Source organism: Balaenoptera borealis, assembly GCF_965194805.1.
Source record: "Balaenoptera borealis genome assembly, chromosome: 19".
NCBI lineage: Eukaryota > Metazoa > Chordata > Mammalia > Artiodactyla > Balaenopteridae > Balaenoptera > Balaenoptera borealis.
In genome coordinates this window covers 49784554-49812070 of record NC_138878.1, presented here as the reverse complement: position 1 = coordinate 49812070, position 27517 = coordinate 49784554, and positions in this window count along the sequence as shown.

Below are 27517 nucleotides of genomic sequence, written 5' to 3'. Positions count from 1 at the left end.
TGGGCTTTCTTTCAGTGGCCAGCATTAGCCTACAGAAAGCCTTTTACAACTTGGAAAGTTTCTGGATAGCTGTGTTCTAATGGCTTCTCACAACAGCCCCTTCAGGTTGTTCATCTCCATTGTACAGAGGAATTCATCGAGGCTCAGACATTGTGAAATGCCGTCAAGCTAACTGTTGCTAGGATTCAGACTCAGGAATATGACCTAGCAACCGTGTTTTCCCCACCGTATCACACGGTGATAGGCTCCCTACAGAGCCTAGCACGGTGCCTGCATAGAGTAGGTGCTCAATAAAGGTTTGTGGAGTGAAGGAACTATTGGCACATTCTTATTTCTATGATTTTTGTTCAGTTTATACATGAACACATTTCCTACCACATTTCTTTACTCAACACAATACTTCTTTCCTCCTGCCTAAGTACTTGAGTGATACTTTGGAGACAAGGGCATCTCCCTCAAAGTAAGGATGCCTTGATTGGAAATGCAGGTGGAAGAAGAATAACGCTTGAAAAACAGTATTCTGAACTATGGTCTGAGAACTCCCTGAATGGGTTCAGCTATGTCCTCCGAGGTACCCAGGAGCACCTTTTATACTTATGTGGAAGACAGAATGTTGAAGAATTAACCAGTGCTTTAAATGTGAATATTATTACCACAGATGCCTTCCGAACCAGCAGAGGCATGCCAAATGCTTAGAATCAGTGAGTCAGGGCACAGGCATTGGGGCAGCAATGAGGTAGTAGAGAGAGCAGGAGATGCAGGTGAGCTGGGTTCTGCTGTGGTCCTTGCTACTCACTCCTGGGAATGCTGGCATTAGTAACCCAGCTGGGATGTGCTTGGCTTGATGAAGGAAGGAAAAGGACTATATACCCATAGCCTAGGCAGCAGGTACCACAGGGGTTGTAGGAGTGTGACATGGCTTGGATTCTGAGGGGGATTCAGGGGGCCAGATTAGTAGGTTTCATAAGGGAGAGTTTTTTCTATATTGGATCACTCAGGCATGCCAAAATACCTCTCCTTGACAAAGACCCCAGGAGTAAATGAGGTTGAGAGGCCAGAATTTTCATGGAAAGTTGTGATAGAAAGGATTAAAACATTTAGAGAAGTAGCAATGTTAAATGCATGGACCATGCAAAACTGATAAACCCTCCAGGGAATTATGTTCCAGGGGAAGACCCAGAAGGCACTCAGGTTTTCAAAGCCACCAGGAAGGTGCTGGTGGGAAGGGCACCAGCATCACTAAAGAGTTTGGTGGTGGCATGTCTCTGTTGGCCAGGGCTGACTTTAGGAGAGCTGTTAGAGATCTAGGTTCATAATGGCAATGGGGATGTAGGACCCCTCAAAACAATAGAGGCCAGGTGGCCCTGTTTAACCACCAGAATTCAGGTAGGCGTGATTAGGTTGATGAGTACCCATGATGGTGGGACAGCCAGGTTGACCTGCCCCACAGAGAGATACGGAGATGATTAATAGTACAAAGCGGTCCCTCGGAGCAGCCAGCATGGGTACTACTCAGCAGTGCTACTCAGTTTTTCTTGATTTCAAAAGAAATCAAGAATGATTGATCAAGAGGCTGAAAGAAATTACCCCAACAGAATGAGAGAATACCATGCCCAGTTTTTGGACCTGAGCGATGTTTTGAACCTGATACCCTTGGACTGAAGAGAAGACAATACATTGCTGTCTACTAGAAACTAACACAACATTGTAAATCAACTATACTTCAATAAAATAAATTAAAAAAAAAAAAGAGAGAGAAGACAATACACCCAGGAGGAAAGACCCTGCAGCACTATGGTAAATGTACATGGTTATGAGTCCCCAGTCCTTTCCCAAAGAGAACTGTAGTCATATACTTGGGTAACTAAGTCCTGGGAAAAGGGAAATAGCCAAACATTTCAAGGAATATTGGGCTCAGGGTCTGAGATTACATCCTGTTTGGAGTGTTATCATGGTCCTTCTACATGCATGGGGGTAAAATGGGACTAGGTAATAAATGGAATCGTGGTCAAAGGCCACACACCTAGGGGTTATTCGCCTGATACATGAATGTATAATCAGAATACATGGACTTGGTATCTGATACAACTCCCATGGTGGGTCCTAGGACTACAGACTACGAGCTATTATAGTGGGGAAAACAGTATTTTTCTGGGGAGAAGAATATAGTTAAACTTAGTTCCACTCTTAAAAATCTAAAGAATGTTGCAAGGGTGGTAGTTTGCATCCTATCCCCATCCAGTTCACCAACGTAGTCCCTGTTAAAACCAGATGGATCTTGGAAAATCACAGTGACAACCACAAAGTCAACCATGTAGTGACCCTGACCACAGCGGCCATGCCAGATTCAGTCGTTTTGATATGATGCAGGCTAACATGGCCTCAAGTTCACAGTGGGCAGCACTGATTTGGCAAATTTGTTCTTTTTTCTAATCCCTATTGGAAATGATCAGAAATAGTTTGCATTCACATGGAACAGACAACAGTATAATTTATAGTTTTACCCCAGGGAGATGTTAACTTTCCTGCCCTGTGTTATAATATGGTCCAAAGTAATGTGCTCCATGTGGGGCAGAATATCACAGCACAATATCGCATTGATTTATCATATCAAGAACAAGCTAACTGGACCAAATGAGCAAGATGTATCTAGCATGTTTGCGGCCTTGCTAAGACATATGTGTTCCAGAGGTTGGGAGATAAACCCTATGAAGATTTGGGAGACGGCCACATCAGTAAAAATTTCAGGGGTTCCATGGTCAGGGTAATGTCACAACAGTCTATCCAAAGTAAGGGAGAGTGATCACATCTTGCATCTCCCATGATGAAAAACGAAGCACAATGTCTGGTAGGCTTTTGGGGTTCAGTAGGCAGAAATGCCTGCACCTGGGAATACTGCTCTGACCCAGATACCAGGTGGCACGGAAGGCTGTCAGATTTAAATGGAACCTAGAACAAGGAAGGACTCTACTGCAGGTCCTGGTTCCACTGCAAGCAGCCCTGCCCCTTGGGCTATAAAACCTAGTAGACCCAGTGGTATTAGAGTGCTCGAAACCATGCCATGTGGAGTTTATGAAAAGCTCCAGTGAAAGAATCACAAGTGCCCCCTAGCGTTCTGGGTCAAGGCCATGCCATCTGCCCAGGAGAATTATATTCCGTTTGAAAAACTACTCCTGACTGTGCTATGTGCACAGTTAAAGAGGAAGCACCTGACCACGGGGCACCAGACAGCCATGTGTCCAGAGCTGCCCCTCGTGAGCTCATCTGTTAGACTCACGAGCTCAAAGCTAGTCACACCCAGAAAGAAACCATCACAAAGTGGAAATGGTACACTGGGATCAAATGCAAACAGGACCAGAGGACACAAGTAATTAGCATGAGAAGGTAGTCCAGACCCACACGGCACCCTCCACTGTTGTATCCGTACCTCTCCCTCATTTCGCTCCTCTGGCTGTATAGGGATCCCCTGTGACCAGCTGATGGAGGACAAAGAACCTGAGATTGGCTCATGGGCAGGTTGGCTCTGCAAGGGGGTGCAGGCTGAAAACTGACGGCAGCCACACCGCAGTCCCTCTCAGGGATGGATGACCTTGAAAGACGGTGATGAGGGAACAGCTTCCCAAAAGGCAGAGCTTCAGGCCATGCTGGTCACTACCAGAAGACACACTATACAGCAAAGGAAGTGTGGGGTTAGGTTCATGCCGATGGGATTCCCTGGTCATGCCATGTACTGTCCCATCCAGAAATTGCTAACCTAATAGAGTGCTGGAATAGCTTATAAAAGGCACAGCTAAGGCACCAGTTCAGAGGTGATAACTTATGAGGATGGGGCTCCAACCATCCTCCAGGATGAGAAATACATTTTGACTTAAAGATGTTTATTGCATGTTTTGCCCTCATATACGATTATATGTACTCCACAGATAAAAAATCCATGTACCTAGGAACAAAGGTGGTAACATGTGTGTCCAGCTACCATCACTCCCATGAGCCCCCTTAGGGAACTTGTGCTTCCTGTCTGTGCAGCTCTGGGTTCTGCAGGTTTAGAGGTCCTGATTTCCAGAGAGGAAACACAGCTGAGTCCCTCAGTGGAGAGGGGAAGAAAAGTGAAGAGGGAGAGAGACAAGGAAAGGGCCTTCTAAGGGGACATGGAAGCAGCCTGGGCAGTGGCTGGAAGGTGACCACACAGAAAAATGTACTGACAGTTTATACCTGACCTTCTGGCCAACTGTGGATGAGATCGGGTCCTTAATGGGATGGGTAGGGCCAGGGATTTTCGAGTTATTGTTGGGGGGTCGCCCACACTGCTGTACCCACGCTTCTGTCCTCAGCACCTTGTAAAGTGTAGATTTTTGTAGTGGACCAGCTGAACTGTGCCAGGACTATGTTTACGCATGTTCTGAAGGTTCTGAGTTTGAATAATTGATTACGCTTAGCAGAGCAACACTGCGGCTTTGGCCTGTAAGAAATTCACTTAAGACTGTATCCGCTCAACACCGCTCAGCATTCACCCACCTCAGGAAAGTCTGCTCTTTTAATTAGCGGTGTGCATGAATAGATCTGGTGTGTGGATGCAGTTAATAACAGAACCGGTTCAGACTACAGGGTGAGACTTCTATAAGGGGCTTAAACTATGGAACGTTGCCGCTAAAGACCTTCCCAGATCTTGGCCGTGTGGACGGAGATTGGGCTGTGCTCACAGTGTGTGGTGATGCATAAATATTAGCCTTAAATAACTGTGAATACCTTGTTTCCTGAAAAGATTAGTGGCTCTTCCCTGTGTGATAAATTGTGTGAGTTACAGTGCGGACCTGTCTTCCCAGTGTATTATCCCAGAGCCCTTTAAATAACCAAGTCCAAATTATGCTCAGCAGATTGTGGGGAACGCTTGGGCAAGCTGTAGGCAGAAAAGTGTAATTTGGGTTCATTCTTCTGTTTCCACCTCTTTCTCTCATGCCTTCATTTCACTCTCACCTTGATCTTTTTCTCTAATTCAATTTCTCCCTATCTCTTACTCCTCCGTTCCCTCCATCTCTGTCTGAATCTCTGACTTCTTTATCCTCGTTTTCATAGAATAATAATAGCTAACTTTTATGTGTTGTACCAGACACTTACCAAGTTAGTTCTAAGGCCTTTACCTCTACTGTCTCATTTACTTCTAACAACAACCTTGAGAGGCAGGCCTTTGACTGTACTCATGATGGAGCTGAGATAACTGAGGCACAGAGAGGTTAAGGAACTTGCTCAAGGTCACACAGCCAATAAGGGAGAGGAGCCAGGACTTGCAGCCAGGCCTGTTTGACCTCTGAGCCAGTGCTCTTAGCCTCTGTGGGCCCTGCTGCTGCCCTGTAGGAACATGTCAGGGCCCCAAACAGAGGGGGTGCCGTGCTTCTTTCTCCTGGCAGCTCTGCTAAAGCACCCTTTGTGGTAGGGAATGAACGAGCTGCTTCATTCTGAAGGCACGTTTCAGGGATGCGCTGAGATATCCAGGCTCCCTGAATGAAGTGGCAGGGTCACAGGTGCCATACCCTCCCCCTCCCCTCAGGCATCAGCACTGAGGGAGGGGCCACACCTTGTGGTCAGCGCAGAGTCCTCCCCTCTCTCCTCTCTATCTGCATTCACTGGTTTTCTTGGGGCTTGAGTAACAGACGGACGTAAACCTGACTGTTTGATGGCGTGGGTGCACCCAGTGAGAAAGGACCACATGCTTGGTCTTAAAGAGATATGTCATTGAGCCCTCAACACCTTGGGCCCAGCCCTTTCCAACTGAGCGTAATCTAAAGTGATGAGGGAAATGATGATGTCATTATTGTTTTTTCTTTTTAAAATCAACTTTATTAAAATAAATTTACATACAATAAAATGCACAGATTTCAAGTGGACAATTTGACGAGTTTTGAGCAGTGTACATATTCATGTAGCCAACCCCCTTTCCAGATTTAGACCATTTCTGTCCCACGGGAAGTTCTCACCAACCCTGCTGTAAGTCAACCTCCACCGTAAGTCAGTCCAAGGCAACAAGTGACACGATTTCTGTCACCATAGCTTCCTTTGTTGGCGATAGGACCTCCTATAAAAAAATTCATACAAATATTTTTGAGATTCTCCCATGTTGTTACATATATCAACAACATGGGGGAAGAACGTGACGGGAATAATGACGCCATGAACATTTGGGCAAGTCTTTTTTGTAAACAATTTTTAAAAATAAATAGCTAGGAGTGGAATTTCCTGGGTCAAATTGTAAGTGTTAGATTAGCTTTATAGCTGTTTTCCACAGTGTTCCATTTTGCATTCCCCTCAGCAATATGTGAGACCTCTAGTTGCTCCACATCCTTGTCTGCATTTGGGGTTGTCAATTTTCAATTTTTGGCACGATGCTAGGTATAAGATGATATCTCATTGTGGTTTTAATTTGCATTTCACTGTAGAGCATCTTTTCATGTGCCTATCATCTCCTCCTGTTTTGTGTGTGTGTATGTTTGTGTGTGTGTGTGTGTGTGTGTGTGTGTGTGTGTGTGAAGTATCCATTCAAGTTTTTTTTTGCCCACTGTGTACCTTGGGTTGTTTGGTTTTTTATGATTGATTTGTAGGCATTCTTTACATATTCTGAACCCAAGTCCTTTGTCACATATACGTCCCATGCATACTTTCCCTGAGGCTTTGGCTTGCCTTTCTGTTTTCTTAATGGTGTTTTTGGGGAGGGAAACTTTGTGAGCTGTTCCCACAGCATAAATATTGAGAACTTTAGTAACTAGCATGAATGTCTGGGGTGACATCCATTTATTGGAATAGGGGCCCAGGGCTGAATGGACTGAAAGTGACCAAGGTCAGCAGCGGCAGGCTGATGATTCTTCAGGGCAGGGAAGATAGCCTCCTAGTGAATCACAGATTTCAAGAAAGCTGGGCAGGGAATGGTTCAACTTTACCAGAGACTAGAGTTACAGTGTGAGCTGGTGAAAAGTTAACAGTCAAGATATTCTGCCATTAATCTCAATGGAACCTCACCATGTCCCACAAATATAAGGCTTGGGAGTGCTAGTTTTCATAAACCTCTCTCTTTAACATTCAGCAGCTAGGTGCATTACAAACATTTCATTAAATCCTTTCAACAGGGATTGAGCTGAGTCATGGCAAAATGGAGTATTTGCCCAGGATCCCACAGAGTAGCAAGTGGTGGGGCTGGGATTGAGGCTACGGCTATTTTGCTCTGGGGTCCCACTCTTTCTACCATCTGCCCTGCCTCCCCACTTCCATGCCCTAAGTGTGCTCTCTGCATCTCTACAGAACACTTTAAATCCCTCTCCCTCCATCCTATCTTTCAAATAATTGTCATAATTCCATTTGGTCATCTTTTCCTTTCAAGCTCAACATTCTTCGTCCCTTAAACCAAGCCTGGAAGACTCATTTTCCAGAGTCGTCGCTCTTGTCACAGTTCTCTGGTCCAGCTCATTTCTCTGCAAGGTGCCCAGAGGTGAGCACAATATGCTGGGATGCTCTTTCTGCACATGGCAACGTGGGATTGGCTACAGGACTGTTGTGCGGCCCCCAGGAAGAGGCACAGACCACACCGCTTTCTGAGCTGGTACCCAAGTCATTTCGCTGACCAGTTATCCACTGAGAATCCACCCTTGGCAAATGAAAGGCCAGAGGCCGCAGGCAGAGCAGTGGGCATGGCAGAGAGTGCCCCTGTCCCCCCACCTCCCAGCTTCTCTTAGTGGTTCACACAGAGGACATAAAATAAACAACTAATTGAAATGGACATAAGTTGTGTATGTTTCTCTTAAGTAAGTAAAGGAATATGATACAGAGAAAGGAGGGAGGCACACTGCATAAAATAGAGTGATCAGAGAAAGTAGCATCTGAGTTGTGACTCAAAGCCTGAGAGTTCTGTAGGGTGGGAGCAGAGCGCTGCAGATGGAAGAGCTCCATTTGGAACCCAGTGGGTTAGAAATGCCCATTGGTCATCAAGAGTAGATGTCACGGGCTTCCCTGGTGGCGCAGTGGTTGGGAGTCCGCCTGCCAGTGCAGGGGACACGGGTTCGAGCCCCGGTCTGGGAAAATCCCACATGCCGCACAGCAGCTGGGCCCGTGAGCCACAACTACTGAGCCTGCGCGTCTGGAGCCTGTGCTCCGCGGCGGGAGAGGCCGTGACGGTGAGAGGCCCACGCACCACGGTGAGGAGTGGCCCCCGCTTGCCACAGCTGGAGGAGGCCCTCGCACAGAAACGAAGCCCAACACAGCCAAAAATACATAAATAAATAAATAAATTTATTAAAAAAAAAGAGTAGATGTCACTGAAGCTTCAAGCTGTACACACCGAGAAGGTCTGGGCTGGGGGTTTCAGTTGAGGAGTCCTCAGCCCAGAGCTGGTGTTGTGTGTCCTGGAACACTCAAGAGGTTGTCATGGCATTGCCATAGCAGCAAGAGATGCACCCAGCCAAGTGCCGAGTGCTCAGAAAAAGAATGCTGTCCTGGGTCCATGCATTTATGTCTCTAGCCCCGGAGAGGGACTTATTTCTCCAGCACTCTCCTTGGGCCAGTCTTGCACCTGCATTTCCCCCACCCAGACCTTCCACAGTTGCATGCCCACTCTTAGTCAAAAGTTTTCTGAGGAACGGGAGATAGGATTCCAGAGACTTCATTTGTTTTCATCCTCAAAGGAAGAGGCAACCGATGTCTTATCCCTTCAGTGGTCACTTGTCTGAGCTGGATGCTTGCGGGTGGACAGAGGACCGAGCTGCTTTCCCTCTGACCCTCACTCCTCCTTTGCTTCGCTAAAGCCCCTCACCCACCTTTCCTTCCCACTTCTCTCCAAGTGCATCTTGATGAAGAGCTTTCCGGGCGAGAGCCCAGTGTCAGATTCCCTTGATCTGAAAACTTCTCTCCCTGTTTTTGCAGTTAGGAGTTTCTGAGGTTCCATTATACACAGACTCTGCCCACCACTTTCATTAACAAGATGTGAGAGGTTTTCATCAGCAGGTAGAAGGAGAGAGCTAAACATGAAGCATGCAAATCAGTTACATTGTTCCCAACATCATAAGGAAATCAGCACAAGAGCCAGAAGCACATGCCAAATGATGAAGAGAGGGAACACAGAAACTGTGGTAGATGCCTCGGATCCCTCCACACCTGACACATGGTCAGGACCTGCTCAAGGTGGGTCTCCCGGTAACTTTCTCTCTTCACCCGGATCCTGACTATCTGGGCTTGGAAACAAGTGCTTTAACCTTGAAAGATTAAAATATTTTCATGCAATCAGTAAATTCTGTTATTAAATGCTAGAACGGCTAAATTAAATGATAAGAATAACTAGTATTTTGAAATTCTGAACATCTTCTAATTAGGCCAGCCTTTAAAAAATATTCCAAGTTAAGGCACATTAGAATGTATTCCACAACATGGAGACAGCCTGACAAAGAAACATTATTCTTAGATTTACAATTAATTACCCTTATGTCTATACCTTGCATTCAATTTGCATATCTTAAAAGTGCTGTAAATTTCACAGGACTCCTTGTTATTTAAGATCGGACAGCTTAGAAAAAGTTTCTTCAGTGATAACTTCCTCTTGATTATGTAGTTGTGAGGTCGGTAAAGCTGGCTCTCTTTGGCTCTCCAGTGTTATGATTTTTCTTTTGTGTGTGTGTTTTTCATTATTTGGCTCCTTGTTCCTTTCTGCCCTCTCATTTATTATTCCCTAAAGAACCACCAGATAGAGAAGCCGGCTGGAAGACTAAGTGAGTGGTCAGAGTCGGAGATCTTATCTTCCCCCCACTACGCATCGGGACCGGGTGTCTGACATGTTCTATACATCTTTCCAGTGCCAACCTCATTAAACAAATACAACTTGATGTATAGCTCTCAAGAAATGAAATTTCATGCAACAGATTTGTTCTTGCCCCGATGGGTGTGCCCTGCCCCTTCGCTTGTCCCCCCCATCTCTCCCTCTTCCCCTTCTTTCCTAGCCCCTCCCCCACAAAGTGAGCTGGTGCCTTGTGATTTCTTGTTGCAATTTCATATGGTCACCACTAATTCCATGACCTTTCATTTGACTGAGTTTTTATGCTCACTGTTAATGTTATATTTTAAAGAGACTGCATTGGGTTTCCTAAATTATGCATAAGGAGCCATTAGCACCATATAACATATTCTATATTTCTGTGGAAGGCCATGAAATATGTTTACCTTGAGCTGACACACAAGCTGCACAGGCTTTAATCCACACCTACCTACTGTCACGTGTTGTGCTTTCAGAGGTGACCCCATATAAAAGCGCTTTATGAGGGATTCCAGCCATGAGGGACTGTTCCAGCCTCCAAGGGGAGGCACGCAGAAGACTTTTGCAGAACTGTAAATATCAGTTGGAGCCTGTTACAAATAATTTAAAAGGATTTGAAAAAGAAATAAACGTTTCAACAAAAGGCAGCCAGTCCTTGAGTAAGACCATTTTTTTGTTTGTTTTTCAGAAAAAGTCACAAACAGAACTGCTTTCACCACTGGGTGAAATTTTGAGTTGCTTTTTTGGTTGCTCTGTTTTGGTTTTTTTCCAATGGATTTTGTTGCAATCATTTACCAAACCTAGGATAATACTCCACTTTGAAACTGAGTAAATTGTATCACAGATGAGTATGTGGTGCCAGGCAAGTACGGATTTTGTCTCAGGAGGGTTTGGTTAGAAAATTGAAACGTGGTGTGTCAGAGCCCCATCCTTGAGCATCTGGAGAAAGGAGGAGAAAAAAAGGCCCCCTCCACCTTTAATTTTATTTTAAGCATGACCAGGTAATTTTCCATGACTTCCTCTTCTCACTTATGGATTGGCAGTTTATTAAAGCAATTTTTGAAAAGTTAGTACCATTGTCATTTCTTCATTACGGCTACCAGAGAACTGAGTGGTAAGGAATGTAAGGGAAGGAAAAAGAAGCTGGCCAGGCAGCGGAGGTCCTGGCAAATACGCCAGCCTCTGAGGGTGGCAAGGACACCCGCCCCCCCGGGAGAGTGTGACTTTGGCAGAGAAATAGGAGCCTTACCTCTGTCTCAAAAAGTCTTCCTCTCCCTCCTTCTTTCCCTGCCCTTGTACCCAGGTATCTTCTTCCTCCTTCTGGGAGGTGGCTGAATGGGAGACTTTTTACAAATTTATTAATTTCTGATAGTGACATTCTTCCCGACAATTCAATATGAAAGTGAGTCCCCATGACTTCAGAAAGCCCATTTATCCTGGCTTTTGATGGGCTGAATGCAAGCAAATGTGAAAGTGGCTCTCTCCTCGTTGATTATAATATAATATTTCTATTAAAATCATTTAAAAAAGGCTTCGGAAAATTTGAATAATACTTTTGCAAAGAATCTAAAGCTACACCTCAGATTAGCTGTCCTAGAATACCTTGGCAAAAGTATCCAAGTAGCAAGAGTTTTCCTAGTCTTATGTCCTATATACATCTGTTAAATTACTCTGAGATCTCATTAAATAAAGCTAATGTACTTGTAAAACAGTAGGGAGAGACAGTTTATCATTGTAACTGTTAGAGAGAGCCATTCAGGTAGGGAGGGAGCCAAGAAGACTAGGTATATGCTGGTCAGTGTAGATGTTTCTAAGTCATAAATCTTGGCTCTTTCCCGCCTAGTTATTGTGTATTTCTTTAGGTGAGAGATTGATTGTAGCAGCCGAAGATGAATTTGCCCATAGTCCCTTTCTTCTTCTTCTTCTCCTTCTTTTTTTTTTTAATACTCTTGATGCTTCGCCAAGGTGATAATGCTTTTTCTCCCCCGTGCAATCATTTGTTTCAGATTAAAAGCATGAAATGGCACAAGGAACATGGGGAGGTTGGTCTCTGTGGCTGGGCAAACATGAGGGCATGAAGATGTATAATGTCCCAGGCGGGTAGAAGTCCTCGCTGGGCCCCTCAGGATTTATAATAGGCTCACCTGAAGGAGAAACAGGGGCACTTACGCCATCAGATACCTGGAAGGACACTGCTATTTCCTCGCCGAGGAGTTTTCAGGCAGATGGTAAAAGGGGTTTAATTTGAAAACACTGAGACACTGTGTACGCTCCAAACCATGACAATTGCAGTTTTATTGTCTCCACTCAGGGAAATGTGTGTCTGGATCATCTTGGGGCCCGAATGGGGCGAAAAGGTACTTTTCATGAATATATATAGATGCTGAATTTATAAGGATCAATATAGTCGCCAAATGTTGTACAACATGTCAGGATATCATAAAGAGCAGGCAGTTCTACATAAAATACCAGCTTAATCTTGGAGATTTTAAAGCCTCATTAAAATGTGGATAAAGTCCATATATGGAAAGTCAGCCTTCAAAAGGTTGAAGTTATATATCTGTAGGGCAGGGATTGTAACCGCCACTTCTGAATGTCAGTGGCCTTGTGGGGTGCGATGGGTGGGGGTCAGAAGCTTCAGCCTGGGTAGTGTCCTGGTCTGTGGGGGGTGGCACTGTGGGACGCGGAGCCGTGTGTCTGTCCATGCTTTGGGATTCCCCACCCTCCCCTTTAGGGCAACGGATGTAGTTGGAGAAGCCGCAGGGGACAGGTCAAGTCTTGCTATCTTTGGCAAACTGGCACTTTTGTGGATTTAATTATTTGTTAAATTGCAAGTCGGCTTCCTCTGCGACAGAGTGGAGGCAAGAAGGCTACTTCAAGTTCTAGGTGATGTGACCGGGCGGCTGCATGATCATCTGCCGGTAGGGGGAGAATTGACTTCCTCAATGGACCCCTACACCCGAGGGGTGAAGTTACTCCCCAGGAACTATTCGTGCAAAGAGAACAAGGCTCTTGCTCCTTGGTGTCAGGCGTTCTACCCTCACCTAACACACAGTTTCTAATTGATACAGCTCTTCTGTGCAGGACTGAGACCACGCCAGCCCTCCTGCAGCGAAGCTGGAGTTTGCACCCTTATTGGGAGTCTGAGTGGTTCTGGCTCGTTGGCTTGTTTTTCTGGAGAAACTCTGAAAGTCAAGCGAATACTTTTCTCCTGCCCTTTCTGCAACACTGGCCCATCCTCAGCGCTTGTCAGCTGCACCAGTCGGCCAAGAGTCATCCGTCACTGCCAGCCGTCACTCCGTCGCCATTCCCATCAGCCCCGGTCCCCGGGATCAGGAGCGATCGGAGGCCGGCGTCGGAAGGATCATTAAACTTGAGGCTCCCAGGCAGCACAGGTAGTCCAGGTGCCTGCTGTTATTTATAATAAAAGAAAGCGCAGCAGAAGCACCGGACGTGGCCCAGGAGGCTGCAGAGGATGCCTGAGCAGTGTCATCTCTGAAGGACAGTTAAAAGTGGACTCTCCCCCCTCACTGTAAGCAAAGAGGATTTATTGAACATCTGTTCTGTACATGGCTTGTGAGATTGATTAGTTTAATTGCTCACACTTTGCTTAAGTAACATTTGAATACTTAATGTCAAGTTTGAAGGATATTCCAACGTTTGCCTGCACACCTTTTCCTGACGGTTTCCGAGGGAGCTTTGGAAGGGGGTGGGAGAGAGTGGCTGTCTGGAGCCACTTCGAAATTCTTCTGTGAGAGCGTGCAGGAATCGCCAATGGGAAAAGCTGCCTCTTTTCATAAAAGCAACTAGTTACTTTTCACATTTTCCCATTGTGGTAAATCATTAGTGTAATGAGGTTGGATCTTCTTTACTGAGGGATGGTAATTTTCCTTCTGGTATCAACTGTAGAGACAGTTGAACAGGTTATATATTTCTGTACCCTTTAACATAATACTGTAATCGTATGAATGTACCAGATGAGTTAAAGCTGTAATAACTTATTGCAGGTTACAGTCAGGCAGCGTATTTAGAAGGAACTCCTGAAAGTTCCGCAGGAAACCAGACTTGAAAGTGGTTTTCAGCTCATCAACCCTTGCCCTTTCCATTATTGGTTGGTTTTTCCAGGTGTCAGTCTTATCCAGTTTAGCAGTAGAGGGGCTTTGGAAATGTGACATGTTCCTTTAATGGAACTTTGTTTTGGGAGGGCCTGGAAAACTGTGCATCTCCTGCATTGAAACTGTAACATCTAAACCTCATGTTGAAAAGCAATCTGAATAACAAACACCCAGGCCACAGCATGGAAGTTAATGTTGTAAAAGCATTCCACAAAGACTTTCTTTCCTCCGCCCTCAAAGTTCTTAAACATCTAAAGTGGGGTTCCATTTACAAAGCAAAGAAAAAAAGAATTTTACCCAAATTTTCACAAATATGTCTGCAGTGGGAATGAGGCTGGCTGAGGTCTAGAACAATGAAAATCCTCCGAACTTAGCCTGAAAGATGACTAGGAAGGATTTGTTTATAAAAACAATCCCACTTATTTGTTCATCCATTCTTTTATCCTTGCGGGCATTCATATATTCATTTATCCATTCAACAACCATTTCTTGGGCTCTCAACTCTTTCTAAAGCAGAGAACACAGCTATTTTGTTGCAGGCTTCTTTCAGGAGTTGATTATTAAGGGAGGCTTTCTAGTTTAAATTTTTAAAAATAAATGATGATATTTTTGAGATTGGGGAAGATGAAGCAGAGGGGGGTTATGAGGAGGAGACAGGTGAATATGCAACTCTAACCGGAGAATGGGACCAACCTTGCATTTCCTACTGTCAGAGATGCTGTGTATAACATGCTCACAAAAACACTTCTATCTGGGAGGGCTGGGACCAAGGAGGCTGCACTCCTAATCTACTGCCACAATCATGGAAAGGAGGAAAATCACAGAGCTGAGGGCTGAGAAGGACTCCACCAACCGACAGAGCTCTGGGGTCCAGGGAGGGTCCTTAACAGGAACATGGGTATGGTGTGAGGGACTCTACCAGCAAAGACGATACTTAGCCAAAGATGATCTTCAGTCACATCTGATTGAAGGCATGTGTGGCGTGGGCCGATTCTTCGAGAGATGCCTGTCTGTCCCCTGCTCTGACCGCACACAATACATCCTGCGTTGGGCCTCAGACTGTCAAGGCCAGAGCCAGGTGCCTGGGCTATGCGTATCCTTCTCCATCAGTCATACTGCAGGGAGCAGACAATTAATTCTACAGCAAAATTGAAAGTCAGAGGCAGAGTCTGAAAGAACAGAATGACAATAATAAAGTGCCCCAGCCTCGCATTAATCTCCCTCACTTCAGGCCTGTCACAGCCGGCCTGGCTGTGACTAATGCCAAGCTTTGCATACAGTGGTCACAGACACGAGCAGCGGGCTCCCTTTACAGCGCCCGCGATGCGCTTTGTTGGATTTTTGACTCCTGTGGAATCGCTGGAAAAACATCGCCGCCGGTCATAGGTAAGGGGGCAGAGATCCTCCATCCCGCACCTAGTGATGGATGCTTAGATCTGGGACCCACTGCAGGAGCCATGGAAAGGTGCTCCCTCCCTTCCTCCCTCTCTCTCTCTCTCCCCCTTGAATATATATTTCCCTCCTTCTCTTTTCTACTTTTCCATCTCCTCTCTCGTTCCTAAGCTCTTGCTTAGGTCAGTTCTCACCGTATAACTCGAGTTTCCCACCTCTCCCCGTTGGTCCTGTGGGTTCTATCTTTGCTTTTCCCAACGAGCCTCTCTCATCCAGTGATACATGGGGAGGGCAGGTGGGAGAGGTGAGTTCACATGTGGCCGACTGGGCAGGTGGTGGGGGTCATGTTCACAGAAGGGTCTGCGACCAGTCATCTGGATCGACTCCTGCTTACCCGGGAGCTCTGAAGAAATTCAAGTGGGAAATGGTGGCATGTGGGTCCACAGCAGCAGCAGGTCCCCACATGGCCAAGGGATGAGGGGACCCTAATGATTTTCTAGATCCCAGTGAGTTTCACGACCCCACTGTGAGCTGGGAGAAGGCAGCAGGGGGTGGTTCGTCAGGAGTAGGATCAGTGAGCATCTAAACAAATCTAACCCACAGAGGAGAGGAAAATGATTTCTCTAATGGAGAATCATGCCTCCAGGATTCAATTGAGTTTTTCTGAGTAAAAGAGAAGGGAATTAAGGGGGCAGGCATTGTGACAGACTTCAGTGTGACATGTGAAGTTTTCCCTCCAAAAACTGTTAAAGCCTTGGCACTGGGGGAACTTTGCATCCATAGGCATTTGTTTTGGGGACGGAAAACAAAAGGCAGGGTTATTTCTTAGATGTAGAATTACATGTCCCCGGGGAGTATCCTGCTAAGTTTATGGGAAGGGCTGCAGGAAAACCCCACTAACCAAAGTAAGTGAGTGGAAAAATGGTGGGTGGGCCTCGGGGGGTGATGCGGTCTGGGGAACATCAGGTCCATGGCCCAGTAGAGAGGCTCTTTCCGGAAGTCATCAGCTCATTCCCTTGATGCAGCTCTAAGAGGCAACAAATTGCTAGGGTGCAAGACAAACCATGAGCATAATGTCACCTCAGCAAGACCCCAGGCATGTCCCTCTTCCCAAGGGATTGGCCCCTGAGTAGGAATTTAGTACCTAGAGAGGGCGCATTTCGTTGGCCCAGAGCCTGCTGCAAAATGACCACCCCACACAGCCCTAGTGACCACTGTGGTCACGCCAGGGGCAGTTCAGGCCTCTACATGCACAGAGACGTCCCAGAGCTGGCCCTGAGGGGATGGCCCAGACTGGCCAGAGCACCAGTGCAAGGGTGGGGCATGTCCTTTCCAAATGGCCTTTTGTGTCTCATTCTCTGCTTTCTGCTGTCCCTTGATGCCCTATCAGTCAGAAGCGATCTTACACTGGACAGACCGGGGCTACTCTGCCACAGCTATTTTGGCATCTCTTTCGGCTTTCTCTGTGCCCTCTCCTGGTTTCCATCCAGCCCCCTCTTCCCCCCACACATGCCAGGGTGAGACAGCTCTGGCTGCCCTGGGCCCACACCGTGGCTGCAACACCACAGTGCTGTCTGTTTGCACCACTCTCCTCCTGCCCTTGCCCTCACCCGCCTCTGTTCCATCAAGCCTTTCCCACCCCTATTCCTGCTTCTCCGCTGCCATCAACATCCCCGTGTGATGCTGGTGGATAGGCTGAAGGCAGTGTTGGCCGCAGTGAATTCTCCTTCCGATAATCCTTACCTCTTCTCCCACCCAAATGCCTGGCTCATAGACATTCTAGAAACGCTGGGCAAGCAAAGTTAGCACAAAGCTTATGGTGAGACTTCCCAGAACCTTTAATTTGCCAGCATATGCCAACTGCCCAGAACAGAAATTTTTATGGATCCTTCCCCAGACCTCTCTGAGCATCCAAGCCTTGCTGGCTCTTGTATCAGCCACACGACTAGGAGTACAGAACAACCTGCCCTCCTGGCTGAAGGTGTCACTTTGCTCTAGACATGTCTGTGTTCTAAGAGGGAATGCTGCAAGGGAAAAAAAAAAAATCATTCTGGTCCAAGAGCAGAGTGGTGGATAGAATTTTAGACCAGGAACCAGAAGATGTGGTTCTGGGTCTGACTTCATAACTTCTTAGCTGTGGGGCCTTGGGTGGGCCACTCCCCTTCTCTGGACATGTGTCCATGTCTCAGGATAATGGGGTTGGACCCGTCAGTCCCTCTAAGTGCCAGCCGGCTACGAGGGTTTGCAATTTCATGTACTTGTCAATCTGCTCTCACCCTCCTCCCCCCATTCCACCCATTTGCTCATCCCAGGGATGGAGCCAACTTTTGAGAATGAATGAATTTGGCAGACGGGGGTTAGCAGGTTGATAAGAGAAAGAATGTCCCCTCGCTGGAGCTGGGTGTCCACTCAGGGTAGCATGAGATTACACCTCTTAGACCCACCGATCCATTAACATTGCAAAAGACTTTGATGGACTTTGGGGAATTGTGCAACATTGATTTTATTGTCATCTTTTTGCACAAGCAGTAAACAGGCTAACATTTTAGGTACCGAGTAATTATTCCCGAAAAGCAAGACATCAAAATAAAGTTTATAGTTGGCGGCCCGACATTTTGACAGAAGTTGTGTGGAACTCCCAGCCATGTTTCTGAGCTACGGAAAAAGTTAAAGGTCAGTGTGCTGCAGAGGCAGGAGGGAGATGCAGAGGTGGCCCCTCGCTGGGGCATGTGGCGGGTACAGGGATCCCGGGCTGGTTCCTGTACAGGCCGACGTGGGGAGGGGTTGGGGGGTAACGTCGCATCCACCATTGAGCTTGTCCCCTCTGTGAATGCCACAAGACTTCTAAGCACAGTCTGTGGCACGAGCACACCTACTGCTGCTCCCACCTTCCACCTGGAAGCAGAATGCTTGGGTGCAGGAAGTGGATCCACCCCACCCAGCAAGTGGACGATGGGGGAACTCCAGTAGCTTCCACGAGCCAGTGGGGGGTTGAAAGACCTGTACCTCTGGCTCCTGAGGCATGCTCTTTTTGGACATCTGACTTCAACCAGATCCTAAGAGATCATTTAGGCTTGCCAGTGGGGCCATGTCCTGGTCCTCTGCTATGCCAACCAGGAAGGGCTTCTGGTCCAGACATTTACACCACAGATGGAGAGAGCGTGGCCCCTGCGTCCTGGGCAAGACCACTGTGTCTGGCCTCTGAATACCTCATGGTCTGACTGCCCTCCTCAACTACCTCAATGACCCCAGTTCCCTGCCTGGTCTTCTAGATCCTGAAATCTTGAAAACGTTAGCTATCCTTGTGTGTTTGTATGACGTGGGAGATGTAGAAGGCTTACCTGAGTGGACTTCAATACAATCCCCAAGATAGTTCTTTAGCCTGGACGTCCTTCTCCCTCCCAGTGGTGATGATTTGGGGATTTTTTTTGTTTTTCCTGGGCTCCTTTTGGTTTTCTTCCCAATGCACTTGTGTTATTTGCAGGTCTATGCAGTGTCTGGTCTCCTTGCAGTCCAAATACAGACAAATGTACATCCATACAGTAACTGGTAGTATCCTTTCTATTTGGTTCCTGGCATGCGGCAAACACTCACCTAATGTCTTATTAAGTGAAAGACTCATTCCAAGAGCACATGTGAAGAAAGCTCCTGCTTCCTGTGTCTGAGTGAATCAGCTCACAATCTTCCTTCCCTTTGCCCAACTCCTTCAATGAACTCAACGGAGAGGTGGCTGCAAAGTTATTCTCAAAGAAAAATGGAAAAGGGCTTTTCCTACAGGCATCCTAAGATTCTGCTTTTTGGAAGGGGCCTCTTCAAATGGCAGAAGGAGGCCTAGGAACTCTGGGCTCGCCCATGGCCCTGGGAAGCTCCAGCTACGCACTCATCTCGGGATCTTTTGTACCTGTTCATTTGTCTGCCTGGATGTGTCCTTCCATCCCTGCCCCCTGTTCTTCATGTTTCCACTCAGGCATCTTTTCCTCCAGGAAGCCTTCTCTGACATAGACTGATGTACCTTCACCGCTTTGTCTTCACCAGGAGCTTGCCTCATTGCCTGGTGTAGCCATGTTCCTTGTGCCTCTGCATCCTTTTGCTCTGCCATGGTTTGGGTCCCCTTGCTCCCCTCCCATCTCAGCACCTATCACAGGTCATGGCACCCGGAGCGTGATCCCTGAGGATCTGTTGAAGGTGAGTCAGTCCTGCACATCTAACCAATTACTCTTGATTGCGTTTGTGGGGACCGTGGGTGTGGAGAGAGAACTGTTTTGTCAATTGTCCAGGGATCTTTGTGATTTCTCTAGCTCCTTCTTTGAAGATCCTCTTAGATAACCTTTTATCTCCACCCCCCAGGAAATTCCAAGGAGAAGCTACAAAAGTAGAGGTTTTGACTGTTTATTGTAAAAACTATTATTATTTACAATAGTAACTCACTTATATTATTTAAGATGTCAGTATAGGGGCTTCCCTGGTGGCGCAGTGGTTGAGAGTCTGCCTGCCAATGCAGGGGACATGGGTTCGAGCCCTGGTCTGGAGGATCCCACGTGCCGCGGAGCAACTAAGCCCGTGAGCCACGGCTACTAAGCCTGCGCGTCTGGAGCCTGTGCTCCGCAACCGGAGAGGATGCGACAGTGAGAGGCCCGCGCGCCGCGATGAAGAGTGGCCCCTGCTCGCCGCAACTGGAGGAAGCCCTCGCACAGAAAGGAGGACCCAACACAGCCAAAAAAAAAAAAAAAAAAAAAAAGATGTCAGTATAGAGGCTTTCCCCCCCCCAGCTCTATTGAGATATAGTTGACCTATTATATTGTGTAAGTTTAAGGTGTACAATGTGTTAATTTGCTACATTTATACATTGCAAAATGATTACCACCATAGCATGAGCTAACACCTTCATCACATCACATAATTATCATTTCTTTTTTGGAATAAGAACATTTACGATCTACTTTCTTAATAACTTTCAAGTATATAATACAGTATTATTAGTTATAATAATCACCATGCTTTGCATTATATCTGCAGAACTTAATCCAGTTAATCTTGTAACTGGAAGTTTGTACCCTTTGGCCAGCATCTCCCCATTTCTCCCACCATCTCCCCCCCACCCCAGACCCTGGTAACCACCACTCTCCTCTCTGTTCCTCTGAGTTCAGCTTTTTTGGATTCTATATATAAGTGAGATCATACAGGATTTGTCTTTCTCTGTCTGGCTTATTTCACTTACCATAATGCCCCCAGGATTCATCCAAGTTGTTGCAAGGGACAGGATTTTCTTCTTTCTCATGGCTCAGTAATATTCCATTATGTGTGTGTGTGTGTGTGTGTGTACACACACAATGGAATATACATTTCACATTTTCTTTATTCATTCATCTGTTGATGGACACTTAGGTTGTTTTCATGGCTTGGCTACTGTGAATAATGCTGAAATGCACATAGGCATCCAGATATCTCTTTGAGATCCTGTTTTCATCTCCTTTGCATATATACCCAGAAGGGGGGTTGCTGGATGGCATGGTGGTTCTATTTTTAATTTTTTGAGAAACCTCCACACTGTTTAGTGTGTAGTTTTTTTCAAGGCAAGGCAGTTCTTCAGGGATGCTAAAGGGAGCTGGATAGACATACCATAAGATCCTAGTGCCCCTGAGCCACTTGTGAGGTTAAGGGGTTCAAACCATGGAACTTTCTTAATGAATCGCTTCCTGGGCTGAGCAGGTCCCAATTACCGTGTCTGTACTCCATGTGGGAGCTGCTGCTTCCCTGTGGTGGGAGTTCTGCTTTCCTCCATCCAGAAAACAGGGAAGAGGGGATCCCCTACCCCAATGTCACTTTTGACTCTACTTGGACTCCATGGAAATTGTCCCACCTGTCAGTGAGGTTGCCCTTCTCCATTCTGGTTGGACCACCAGAGGTGGCTTTTGAGACCACTAGGAGCTACTGAGAGTCTGAGGCCTGGGTCCTCAGCCTGTACCTGGGGAATGCTGCAAAACCAAAATGTCTGACATCCAAATAGATGTTTTATCTCCCCAAGGCCAAATTATCAAGTGAAATGCAATTATTAGATGCCGTTTCCTTTTTATTTCATTATTTTTTTAAAGTCATATTTCATATTATAGTTTTTAGCATCATTATTATTCCTACTACCTATTTTTGCTATTGAAAGTGTCAACTAGGTCATGAAATGTCACAGATCTGCTCCACATATGACGTTTATCTGCTCAGTCTCAGTTTCACTATTTGTAAATAAGGAAAATATTAACCCTGACTTCCTTGGGTGGCTGCTAGCATTAAATGGGCTGACGCTGCAAATGCTGGGGCGAGGCTGCATCCCTTAGCAGGACTGATGGGAGGTATGGGTTTGAGAGAACTCTGTTTCTTCTTTGCGCAACTTGACGTGAGGGTCCTATTTCTGGCATTCAAATACTGGGCTTCTGATCCTTTTATGTGTCTTGAATTTCTTGAAGAGTCTGGAAGAAAGGCCTGAACCAGCACGGTCTCTCAGCATGAGCACCATCCCAGCCATCTTCCCAGGCCATGGGAAACCAAAACCAGGACATTCAAAATGAGACACACCATGGTTATTCTTCTTCCTTTGAAAAAAAAAAAAAAGAAAAAAAAATTACATCGTTCTCCTTTTGTGCCACTGCAAACATTGCGACATTTTTGGCGGGAAGGGGAAGTTATTTTGTGTATGTGTGAACTAGAATTTTGATAGACAGGGTAAGTTGCAATCCAATTCTAAACTATAGATTTTCAAGCAGATTGATGCAACAAATTGTTAGCAAATAGCAGTTTGCAATTTGATGCTAATTAGACATAAGGCAAATATGTGCCATGACAAATTAGCAGCGAACCATACTGCAGAGGATTAGCAAGAGCTGGCACAGCTTGAGCCCGGCTTCGCACACCTCCCAGTCGCCGTCATCGGCGTCACCGTCGGGGCCTGAGCCAGCCTCGCCTCTCTCTGAGCAGGAAGCTGGGGAGGGGACCAGGAGCATCCCAGGCCAACGCTCACAGCGATGCTCTGCCTCTTCACTTTCCACCCCTGCCTGCCTGCTGGTCAGCGTGTTCTTTCCTGAGACCTGTGGAAGCTTCTGGGACACTCACATGATATACATATATTTAGGTTATAAATATAAAAATAATCCTGGTAACCTTAGAGCATACACACAAGCAAACAAGAAAAGCAAAGCAAAGAAAAGAAGAAAGAAAGAATGAGAGAAGGAGAAAAGAAAAGAAACCCAAAGATTACCACTATTACCACTATTAGGAATTTGGTATTCATCCATTGAAATCTTCATTTCCATGAATAAAATTATATATAAAAAAAATAAAATTATATATATATGTATATAATGTGCAATATATTATATATGTAATTATTATTTAAAACAAAAATGAGCTCATACATATGTTGTTTGCAACCTTTGTTCTCACTTAATTTTACATTATGTATATTTTCTCAAGTCCATGAACACAGATTCACATTAAAAAAAATAGTTACATAGTGTTTTCTTTTATTAATTCAACCACTAGTTTAGTCACTCCATCCTTTGCTGTTGGACACCTGGATTGCTTGTAGCTTTCAGCTACTGTAAACACTGTGGGATTAGAGGGCTTGAAAATTCATTTCTGCACACGTGTAATTATTCCTAAGGATAAATTCCCAGATAAGGAGTGATGGAGTCACAGCAGAGAGTTTGTATGAAATTTTTTTCTCCCTCAGAGTAGCCATTTCCTAAGCCCTGACTAACGCTGGTTGTTGTTTTAAATCTTTGTTAATTAGACATACCCCCAAATGTTGCCCTGTTGACATTTGCTTACCTTTGTTTATTAATAAGGTCATGTCTCAGGTCCTCACACTCCCTACAGATAATCACTGGAAATTGAATTCATGCTCAAAATTGCTTTGCTAAATTTCTCTGTCATACAGATTTCCATGAAATTTTAAAACCATGGATTCTATGAAGATGATGCCAGTACAGTGGCTGTCAGGCTTGAAGAAAGTGATGCAGTGTTTCTCAAACTTGCCTCATCGGCGGTGCCTGTGAGGGTCTTCAGAATGCAGGTTCCCCTTCTTACTTTCAAGGTTCTGGTTCAGTGGGCCTTTGGAGGGGTGGGGATGCTTCCCAATTACTTCTCGTCCTCAGAGCATCTTTGGTAAACACAACTGGAAGGTGCACAACGTGTGTAGCACAGTCCTTCCCTCCACCATAGTAACTGTTGCTCCTGGGAGGTGAGGGGACAAGATCCTGGAGCCAGGGGGCATGAGAGAGATTTTCCAGGCTGTCCTTACTGTGGGAAGAAGGGCAGGATCTCCAACGCTGGGCCCTGGGCATCTTGGCATGCAATATAGAGACCTGGGTTCAAAGCCCCAGATCTGGACCCTCCTATTTTTGTGAACTTAGAAACATACCTTAACTTCTCAGAGCCTTGTGTCCTTGTCTGCAAAATGGAACGAGAGGCATAAATAATGCATTACCAGCATAAAAATTAGTAGTTCTGTGTGTACTTTCCCATTTGAATGAGCATGGCACGTGGACATGTGTGATGAAAATGTATGAGAAGTTGTAAAGTGATCTGGAATTTCGTCAGGTACCATGAGGATTTGTATGGAAGTTGAAGATCTCATTATTTTCAGTAATAAGTTTGGAAGTTGCGTTGTTTTGGTTCATATATTTATAAATATGTGTGTCTATGTCCGTTTCTGCCCAGACACATTCAAGGCCCATATACGGGTAAGCATAATCCCATGTGAGAATGAGTTGTAAGCTCTTTAGAGGCATTACATTTTTCTTTAACTTTAACATTTTTATTGAGATATAATTAGTATATCACAAATTCACTCTTGTAAAGTATATAATTCATTAGCTTTAAATCTGACATCCAACTTAAAGCAGTTAAGTTTAACGGTTTAATGATTATTCTCATCAGAATGGACTACCTTATTGTAAAACTATTTGTAAATCTCCTTGACTATTTACTGCAATTTTAAATTTAAAAAATCATTATAATAATTTAAATAAATAATGAGAGAAATAATCATGTTATGAATACCTTCATAACCTGAGGATATGGGAGTTTTATATATATATATATATATATAATGTTTGTGTTGGAATTTTCTTTTGACCCTAACACTGTCATTTTAAGTATAAATAATATACTTAAAATTTTTTAAAATTTTAAAAAATTTCTTTAAAATTAAAGAAATTAATTTTCTTTTAAAAAAAGAAATTAGTTAAAATTTCTTTTTTTTTAAATTGAAGTATAGTTGATTTATAATGTTTCAGGTGTATTATATTTTCTAACTGATCATTGCTTTACTTCAGGAAAGTGATTTATTTCTTAATGTTTATTATTTGGCCACCTCTCTAAAGTTTATTATTAGCTCAAATATATAGTTTTCTTTCTTCGGTAAACATTCATAAAGTGTGTAAATAATGACTCTTTTTCCTTCTCCTTTCCTAAACTTATATTTTTTATAGTTTTTCTTATTGCTTTGGATAGAACTTTCAGAAAAATGTTGAATAATGGTGGTGATAACAGGCATCCTTCTAAAGATTTTCCCCCTAAAGGAATGATTTGGGGCTTCCCTGGTGGTGCAGTGGAATCCGCCTGCCAATGCAGGGGACACGGGTTCGAGCTCTGGTCTTGGGAGATCACACATGCCGTGGAGCAACTAAGCCCGTGCGCCACAACTACTGAAGCCTGGGCATCTAGAGCCCGTGCTCCGCAACAAGAGAAGCCACCACAATGAGAAGCCCGCACACCGCAATGAAGAGTAGCCCCCGCTCGCCACAACTAGAGAAAGCCCATGTGCAGAAACGAAGACCCAAAGCAGCCAAAAAAAAAAGGAATGATTCAAATGTTTTATTACTAGGTATAATGGGTGATGATTGGTTTGAGAAAGGTTTTTTTTTTTTTTTTTGAGTCATATAAAGGAGTTAGTATTTTATTTTTAGTATTCTATGCATTAAAAAAAGTTAGGAGTGACTGTTGAATTTTATCAAATGTCTTTTCCTTAACTATGAATAATATTATATGTTTCCTTTGTCATACCTGATATTCTAAATTATATTAATATTATATTTCCTAATGTTGAACCATCCGTACTTTCCTTGAATAAAACAAACTTGATAATGGATCATTTGCCATTTTAAATATACTGCCAGATATGATCAGTCGAAGCACTTTAGGCAGAAGAACTAGAAAATCAAAGCTATGAATATAGAAAAGCATCTGGAATGTTGGCTTAACTGAGTAGATTAGTTGGTTTGGAACACAGGGTATGTGAGAGGATAGTGGGAAATAAAACTGGAAAAATAAACTGAGATATGGGTACATAACACCTTGAATCCTGTGTCAAAGGTCTAAATTCTAGATATATAGATTGATGATGACATTTTGAACCATGAGAGGAGGTGAGAGGCTCAAGAGAGTGTTTGGAATGAGATAAGAAAACTCTGATTAGAACTTTGAGAAATGCCAAACTTTTAGAACTCTTAAAAATGGTGACAAGGACCTATGAGGTCAGAGAAATAGGGAGAGAACCAGAAGAGAGCAACAGTAGGGAAAACAAAAGGGGAAAGAGCTTTAAGAAGAGGCCGTGGTCAACGGTAGTGAAGTGAGATTAGAAATGAGACATAGATTTGGAGTTGGTTATTAGAAGATTTTGATGGAGCAGGTCTAGGTTAGATTAAAAGAAATTAAAGAGTTAAGAGATATTGGTGAAAAGGAGGCACTAAGGATACCTTCTTATCATGATGATGATTATTATAACATTATCATAGTTATTCACACCCAAATTGTTGACATATGATCCAGACATTGTATGAAATAATTCAACAATATTAAAACATTATGTGGCTATAGGAACACACATAATTATGGGAGCAAAACCAGTGAAGTGGAAAAACAGCAGGAAACAACTCAGGAAAACAGTGTTTAATTTCCTTCTTAAGCCCTCTGGGGGAATTCTCCAGACAGTTTTGAGAATGATCAATAATGAATGTTGCTGTGAATTTATTTTCCTTGCAAATCTTTACTTAAACAGTATGTAATAGGCTGTAGCCTGCCAGTACTCTGGACTGCTTGGACTGGTGGGAAGCCCTGGGGTCTGGGGAGTTGGTTATGACCAGAGAATATCTTTCTTTGCATAATAACTAGGCCAGTCTCTGGCTGCTGTGAGCTTACAGTGATGGTGGTATCATCACTAGTGTATCATTGTTTTCTGAGTTTTTAGAATCATTGGTCACTGATGAGAGTCAAATAGGTTTGTGAGTGATTTACTTGAAAGATATCAAAGAGATTGGTATTTATCCCTATCATAATATTGTTCTAACTTCTTGAGTTCAATTGTTTTTTAAGTAGGTGAGAAGAGGGTGGATGTTACAGCTAGAAACCTAGAAATCAGGCAGAACCCACAAAAGGTCCTATGGATAGTTTTATGGGAATGTATCATTGTGGTATTTGAGGATATGCTAGTCTTTTACTTCTTTGGGATATGCACATGGGAAGCTGCCACCTATTTGACCTTAACCCTCGACATATGTGCCATATAAGGAAAAAGCATTGTTACATCAGTTGCCCCTTACAAAATGCCTGGCAAGTTATTTCCAGAGAGAACAGATGGAGACTCCTCACATAAGTTAGTGGAGCACAACCTCCTTTTATTTTTCTAGTCATAAAGCTTGGAGACTAGCTGATCCTACTCTAAGACAATAAACCTTGGGCTCCACTTTATATCAGTCAGCTGAAATGTCTTCAAAAAGGCAAACCCCTAGTATGTTCTCCTCCCATAGCAACCATGAGATTCTGAAACACTATGATTGGGGTAAGGCCTAGGAATCTAAGTTATTGACAAGTTCCCTGTGGATTAAGACATGGGTGATTATCAGTTTACTGTTTTAATTTCAGCAGGGTCTGTAGTGATGTCCCATCTTATTCCTGATATAGATGATATATTCCTCTCTCTGTCTCTCTATGTCTCTGTCTGTCTTCTTTTTCTTAGTACATTTGGTGAGAGGTTTATTATTGTTTTATTGATATTTTCAAAGAATCAGGTTTGGTTCCATTAATTTTCTATTAGTGTCCTATTTTTAATTTCATTGATTTCTGCAATTACAGCAAATCCCCTACATACAAACAAGTTCTGTTCCAAGGGCGCGTTCGTAAGTCCAATTTGTTCGTAAGTCCAACAAAATTAGCCTAGGTACCCAACTAACACAATTGG